The sequence below is a fragment of the Phoenix dactylifera genome, chromosome 12, assembly GCF_051530095.1.
Source record: "Phoenix dactylifera cultivar Ajwa chromosome 12, Ajwa_hap1_PhDact_Kaust_v1.1, whole genome shotgun sequence".
In the NCBI taxonomy this organism is placed as follows: Eukaryota; Viridiplantae; Streptophyta; class Magnoliopsida; order Arecales; family Arecaceae; genus Phoenix; species Phoenix dactylifera.
Window position 1 is genome coordinate 5587098 of NC_143201.1, and position 7701 is coordinate 5594798.

Genomic DNA, 7701 nt, shown 5'->3' on the forward strand with positions numbered 1-7701 from the left:
GGAAAACTCTCCAATAAAGTGGATCACCTTAGAAGGCGCAAAAAGTAATGTAGCCCTTAAAGACCACTGAGCAACATTAGCTTTATATGGTCCAGCAAAAGCTCATATTCTATAAAACCTGGATTATATAGGTCCGGTTGCAAAGTATAACTAATTATACCAGGATGTAGCATGCAAATATAAATACAATTTGAATCCTATGATGGATGGGATTCGTAAGAAAGAACGAGAGAGAGAGCGCGCACGCACTTATTTAGACCCCTTTTTCTTACACCTACAAAATCCAAAAAATATTCTCCAACAAGTTTATGATTGGACAGAAGAAGAGGTTATGGCCGTTGCTATTAGAAAAATTCAGCACGAACAAAATTATCTAGCGATTAGCAGATATACCTTTATTTCCTATACTATTGGTCTGTGCATTATCATGATTGATCTTGGCATTGTAATTTTAATTTACATGTGGTATGAGAGCAAGGATGAATTCATGGTGGCATATGGGCATAAAGAAAAGCTAAATCTCACCAAAAGATCAAGGATGAAAAATGAAAATTTTCTAGTTTAAACATTAAAATAAATATCTAAATTCTAAGACAACCCAAGTCTTCTTTCCTTCCAACATGGAACTTATTTTTTGCATTGGATTTTAGAATTTGATTTATTTTTCATGTTTAATTGAATCAATAATGCTTTCACACCATACGTATATAAGTACAACGATTCAAATCAAAGACAAGAAGTAGGGAATATCCATCTGGTTCACCCAAAAAAAACCCTTTATGTGTATAGGAGGCCACCCAGTCAGCAATTGTGTTAGTCTCCCGATAAACATGAGTATCTTTGAAGGAGCCACACTCTCCTACCATCCGCCATATGACAAAGAGCAAGGATTGCCCATTCGATTCGGAAAGTCATCCGGAGACCCATTCAGAGCCACACTCCCCTGCCATCCGCCGCATGTCAAGGAGTAAGGACTGTCCGTTCGATTCAGAAAGTTGTTCGCAGACCCCGCAATTCTAGATTATTCAACCTACACAATATGTTTTAATTATGCCGTCCTTGGATTAAATAAAATCATATTTTTCGTTGGCCAACAGACCTCATACTCCTTGCTGCGAGAGTCCGCCAGCTTATGTTATTTTAATGACAAAATCGGAAAGAAATGGATATGGATGTGCGATCTGGTTCCTGGCCACCCAGTCAGCAATTGTGTTAGTCTCCCGATAAACATGAGTATCTTTGAAGGAGCCACACTCTCCTACCATCCGCCATATGACAAAGAGCAAGGATTGCCCATTCGATTCGGAAAGTCATCCGGAGACCCATTCAGAGCCACACTCCCCTGCCATCCGCCGCATGTCAAGGAGTAAGGACTGTCCGTTCGATTCAGAAAGTTGTTCGCAGACCCCGCAATTCTAGATTATTCAACCTACACAATATGTTTTAATTATGCCGTCCTTGGATTAAATAAAATCATATTTTTCGTTGGCCAACAGACCTCATACTCCTTGCTGCGAGAGTCCGCCAGCTTATGTTATTTTAATGACAAAATCGGAAAGAAATGGATATGGATGTGCGATCTGGTTCCTGGCCGAGAAAACAAACGAGGGAGGGAAAAGAGTTAAAGGAGATCCCATGCAGTTCAAAATTTCTTACGATGTCCAATATCTGGACGCACATTGAGTAATTGAGTAGAATATATCGAGACAAAAACTTTCTATGGTAATAATAAACTTTCTATGAATTAAAAAAAGATGGTGGTTCGGTCGTGGTTTGCCAGATGGGCGCGGAGGGTATGGCGCGCATCAGCCTGCTATCCTTCCACCGTTCAGGGCGAGAGGTGGTCGCTGCTCTGTGAAACCAGCCTAACGCGGTGCCCTCCACTTTAAGAAGCCATTTGACTCGGGCTTTCGCCCAAGCCACATAACTCACCACCAAACCTGGAACGGACAGGCCAGTATTAGCGCAACCCATACCCAGCCCATCAAACAGAACCCACCATTCCCCCATCCACATGCCCCCGCACGGGTTACAAGCCAGCGCGACTTAGCTCGGCGATCGAGGTAACCATGTAGGCTTTTAATAAATTAGGTAGATCTTCCGATGTTATCCGATGTGGGACTAAACCGAAATGGCACTGGGGACCCGGAAACGGTAACTCAAGATTGTCATGGTGGACATACATGGCATGATGACATCTCAAACGCTCCAAAGGAAACAAGCGAACATCATGATATAGGCACGATTCAGCCGTTGGACATTGTGAATTAACAGCGGCATTTACAGTTTGATAAACTTGTGAGCCATCAGAGAGACTGCATCCAAGCTCTTAGTAGTTGGCTGAAATTGAACATTATCCCCATTGAAAGCAGCTTGAAGGAGAGAGTGTCATCTCCACCAAGGCCACGTCAACCCCCTATATATTCAGGCCTTCCTGCATGCATGGCATGACCATCTCGAGAGACTTCAGATGAGCCGGCCAAGAGTGCTATTCTTAGCTTTTCAGCAGTCATTAGCACACAAGTGACACTTCAACAGGAGTTGAAGCAGAAAGAGAAATGGGACGAGACCCGTAAGGAGTATCTGAAGAAGATACCGACATTCGAGGATTGGTACGGCAAGCATTCACATAGAAGAACAGCACCATCTGAGGAGGCTGGGCGAGAGGGTAGCGAGGGAGCTAATCAGAATGACCCTGTTGCAAAAAGAAAGGTTGCAGTACAGTCTGCATGCGCCCTTATAAGGTGATTAAGCGAGAGTGCCCGACATCCTGGTCGATTCGATCAAAATAAAATTCATCATATCATGCTCAAATTAAAGTATAGATGATTCAACAAAAATCGAGGCGATTAAATTTAACCGTGTTTGGCAGGGACCAGAATAAGAGTTGACATGCCACCTGGCAATCCTATATGAGAACTTTTGACTAGGATCTGTTAGGGGGAAAAATATCGCCGCGCTTCGCCGAGCAGACCCCCTCCGAGCGGGGTCGACCGAGCAGACCCCCTCCGAGCGGGGTCGACCAACTTGGCCCGTAGTCTGACTGGTTCGAGGACGCCTGAGTTGCACGCTGGAACCACGCCTTACCGCGGCACGGTCAAAAGATTACGTTCTCTAGTCACAATTAATATGCATGGCCTCTGCAGGCCCTCCGGTTCACTCAACAATTAAAGCGTATGGCCTCCGCAGGCCCTCCGCTTACTCAACAATTAAAGCGTATGGCTCCCGTTGCCCACGGACATCGAGTCCTACGGCGAATCCGCATGCCTGCAGATGATGGCGACCCTGCGACAACTTGGGCTTCGGCCTAATCTCCTGCAGTGATAACATTGACTTACATAATCGGACATTAATGACCAATCGTACGACAGACAACTTGTTCTGTCACGTCACAGGTAATCCGGCCTCCCTATAAAAGGAGAAATTCCCCCACTCAAAAGGGGATTCCGGCTGGCTCACTCTCTGAGCACTCTCTTCTTGGCTGTCTCCATCTTCCTCATATCTATTCCCCGCTGACTTAAGCATCGGAGGGCCGGCGCCGGACAGCCCGGCCACCGGCTTCCTGCAGGACTCCAGGAGGACGCTGCCCGCCGACGTGCTGCCGCCCGCCACCCAGACAGCGGAGCCTCCCCCTTCCGGCCGATGGTCGCCCCCGGGTCCAATTTCCAGCAACAGTTGGCGCTAGAGGTGAAAGAGTAGATGCCCTACAAGCCAATCGCAATATGTATTGTGAAGGATTTTCTTTTGATTTTCCAAATCATGTACATGACATTTAATATAAATAAAGGCATTGTGTTTCATCATATGCTGTTGATTATATTTGTGATGAACCTCTTAGATTAAGACAATGATTTTGAGGCTATGATGAGATCATACTAGTGAGACCTAAAATCTTAAAATCTTAATCTTAAATATTCCCAGTCATTGGTACATTGAGTCGAGGATCAATGTTTACCGAAAAGACTGGCACATCTTATGTATGCTCGATGCAGAGGGTGATTGATCTCACAATCACTTGTGTGGAGACACTAATACAAAGATGTGGGTGCTCATTAGAGAAATGAGTTCACTGAATTGACCTACAAAGAGAAATCTTATGAAGTCTTACTTACATGTCAAAAGATGATTCTCTTAGTGGGAGTTGTGCAACTGATCCTTTGACCTGAGATCACCATAGTATCTTGTGCACATAAATCCATATTTTGGTTTCCACTCATTCATGACAATAAGTTATGTACGAGGTTTTCTGGATATGGTGGAATGTGTACGAAGGTTATGAGTAGGTCAACAAAGAATTAATCACTTCTAGTAAGAGAAGATCGCATCCTATTTATTCTAATCATATGATAATTCAGAAAGTCTTTGATCAAAGCACAATGAAAATTAGAAAGAGTTTCTAATATTTCATTATTCGAATTATCATTAGAAGATTGAGAAATATATGAATATAAAATTGAGTTTGACATATATTCATACTCATATACATATTCGGGATGCAGTTTGATTAAAGGATTGAATTGCATGGTAATTTGCCACTGAAGGGTATTTTTGGTATTTCCACCAAATTCCATATTTTCCGGATAGACATGACACGTTGCTAGACGTCAATCTTGTCTTATAGGTTTGATCGAATTAAAGAGTTTAATTCGATCACCAATTAGAAAGGATTCTAATTGTTAAGTTTGGGTTCGCGCAGTTTGGACTTAAATCGATTAGAAGAGTTCTAATCAAGTTGGGTCAACTTGCACTCACACCTATTGCTGGCTAAGTATGGAACCCAATGGGTCACACACAAGAAAACTTATTAAGGGTCTAATTGGATTAGATCATGTTTGCAAGATAGACATCCTAGCAGGTGTTGCAAACCCTTAGCTCTTGATTCGAATTGGATTCGAATCTGATTCTTAATTGATCTAATTTGATTAGATCATCTTCTAATATGGGTTAGCCAAGAGTTGGCACCTAATTGGCTTGGTTTGAGTCTAATTGGATTAGATTTAATAAATCATTCAATCTAGACCGTTAGATCTTGATCTACCGTTGGATGAAGACATAATGGAGAGTTGGTTTAACCCAATTGGATTAGGTTAGAGGATGGCTATCATAATTGACCATTGGATCTTAATCCCACCATTGGATGAAGACATAATGGGTCAAGTAAATGGCGCCTTGCATTGGAGCCCTTGGATCATCATCATGAAAGATCAAGAGGTGAGGCGTGATGGACATGTGATTAGCATGTGATGTTGACTTGGTCAAAATATGGCACCACATGAAAGGACATATCATTTGATACACCTCTTCACTTGATCTGCACCTTCTCTTATTTGATATGGCCCTTAGATGATGTCCTTTCATGAAAGGATGTGTGGATGGGATGCATCCCTTGGAGATGCATCCCTACACCTATTATAAATAGGCTAGCACTCCATGGGTTTCATCATTCCAACTCCATCCCACTCTTCTCTTCTTTCTTTCTTACATTAGTTTCTTTCTTTCTAGTATTGCTTCTAGTGTGTCCTAAGCCAAGACAAGGTGGTCTTCTTTAGGACAAAAGGATTAGAAGTGATTTTAGAAGGTTAAAGAAAAATAGAAAGAAAGGAAAGCAAGCCATTAGAGTTCTTTAAGAATTCTGCATTAAGGATCAAAGTCTTTGGAGCTTAAGACTTAAATCAAGTTTTCGTGTGGATCAACGTTGGAGGGTGAACACTTGGGCACCTAGTGGAAATTCTGCATATTGGATTAGCGTTAGAGGTATTCTTCTATTTCTGCATTTATATTATATTATTTGATTGCTTCCATTAAGGTGATCTTGGCTTATAAGGGTTTTATGTTAAGGAACTTTATCAAGAAATTTTTAAAATTCCTAACTTCCGCTGCGCATTATAACATGCTAAAACCCTTCAGTGGTATCAGAGCCATCCTTAATTGGTTCAATCAAATAATTATGTATGATGTATGATTATTAATTTACTATGAGATAGTAATGTCATATGCTTAGAGAAATGCTGAAATGTATGATAATATATGATATGTTATGTAATAAAATATCATGATATGAAATTTTTCATATGAAAATATGTTGAAGCATGTTAATTAATTGCTTATGATTTATATATGCTATGAGATAGCCATGATGCATAATAGTTTATTTTAGACATGTTAAATGTATGTTACAATTAAAGAATGTGCTAGAGACTAGTAAGCCCTCAATAAAAATTATATTAAGTCATAGTGTTGAAAAACTTTGAGCTAACCCATTCTAGAACAATTAATCTAATTGGTGTCTAAGGAAAGCACTAAAGGTGGTTACTTAATTAGGACCTTACTCTCTGAGTAAGGGGAGCCTCCCACCTGCTTACCTGGCTAATTGTTTGATTGCCTATTATGGATAAGCTTAATATTGATATAACACTATTGATAGCCTTCCTTCATGCCTCGATATTATTATGTCAAGATCCATGCTAGTTTGTTGTGCTAACACAAGACTTGCAATGGGGACTGATGTTATACTGTCTTGGTGCATTAAGATGCTTATGGCATATTTTAATATATATTGCCTTGTTGTGCAACCACAAGGGCAATATTATTCGAATATGACTATATGGAAATGAAGGGTTTGACTTAACTAAAATATTATTGTTTGTTGTGCTAACACAAGGCAATAAGTATTTTAAGAGGACAAGATAAAGTTGAGAATTGCATGAGATGCAATTGGAAAGAGTTTCCTACCTTTGAACTCATAAGAGTTTGTTGTGTAAACACAAGGCTTTTTATGATGAATTAGGATCTCAACCCTACTAAGAAAAATTATATTTTTACGTTTATCATATGAGAGGGCTATGATATTCGATAAAAATAGTAGGAGACAAATTAGATTAAAGTCCTTATCTAGTTGCAAACATGTCATCATGATTGGTCTGCTTATATTAGTTTTGTTCTTGCATATGTAGAATTATTAAATGGCTTCTTCACTTTCACTAAGAGACATCTTAGATGCCAACAAGTTGACCGGACCAAACTATGTGGACTGGTTGAGGAATTTAAAGATAGTACTCACTCAGGAGAAAATTTTCTATATAATTGAAACCCCTGATCTTGGAGATCTAGGGGATGATGCTACAGAAGAGGAGGTTGCCACACATAAGATGTGGAAAAATGATAGTGTGACTGTCAAATGTATCATACTTGCCTCTATGAACAATGAATTACAGAGGCAACATGAAGGCATGGATACTCAATCCATACTTCTCAATTTAAAAGAGTTGTATGGAGAACAAAGCAGGACTGCTAGGTATGAGATATCTAAGCAGTTGTTCCGTGCTAGAATGAATGAAGGAACTCCAGTGCAAAACCATGTTCTTATGGTTATAGACTTGATCACCAGATTAAGTCAATTAGGTTTTGCTATGGATAGTGAGCTCAGTCAGGATTTGATCCTGCAATCACTGCCTGATTCATTCTCTCAGTTTGTTGTAAACTTTCACATGAACAAGCTGAACACCTCCCTGCCTGAGCTGTTAAATATGCTCAAAACAGCTGAAGGGCATATTAAGAAGGATAAAGGTCCACTCCTTCTTATAAATAGCACCTCTATGAGGAAATCGGGAAATAAGGGTTCTAAGAAACGATTGAACCCCAAGAGTAGCATCAAAAAGAAAAAAGGAAAGAAAAACTCCGGATCAAGTACCTGTTTTCATT

At 40.4% G+C, this 7701-nt stretch overlaps 1 non-coding gene across 1 annotated transcript; it reads right to left on the reverse strand.

The window, feature by feature from the left end:
* Positions 1-1750: 1750 nt before the first annotated feature.
* On the reverse strand, positions 1751-2056 carry LOC148700365 (signal recognition particle RNA). The gene has a single exon (XR_015972494.2).
* Positions 2057-7701: the final 5645 nt, after the last annotated feature.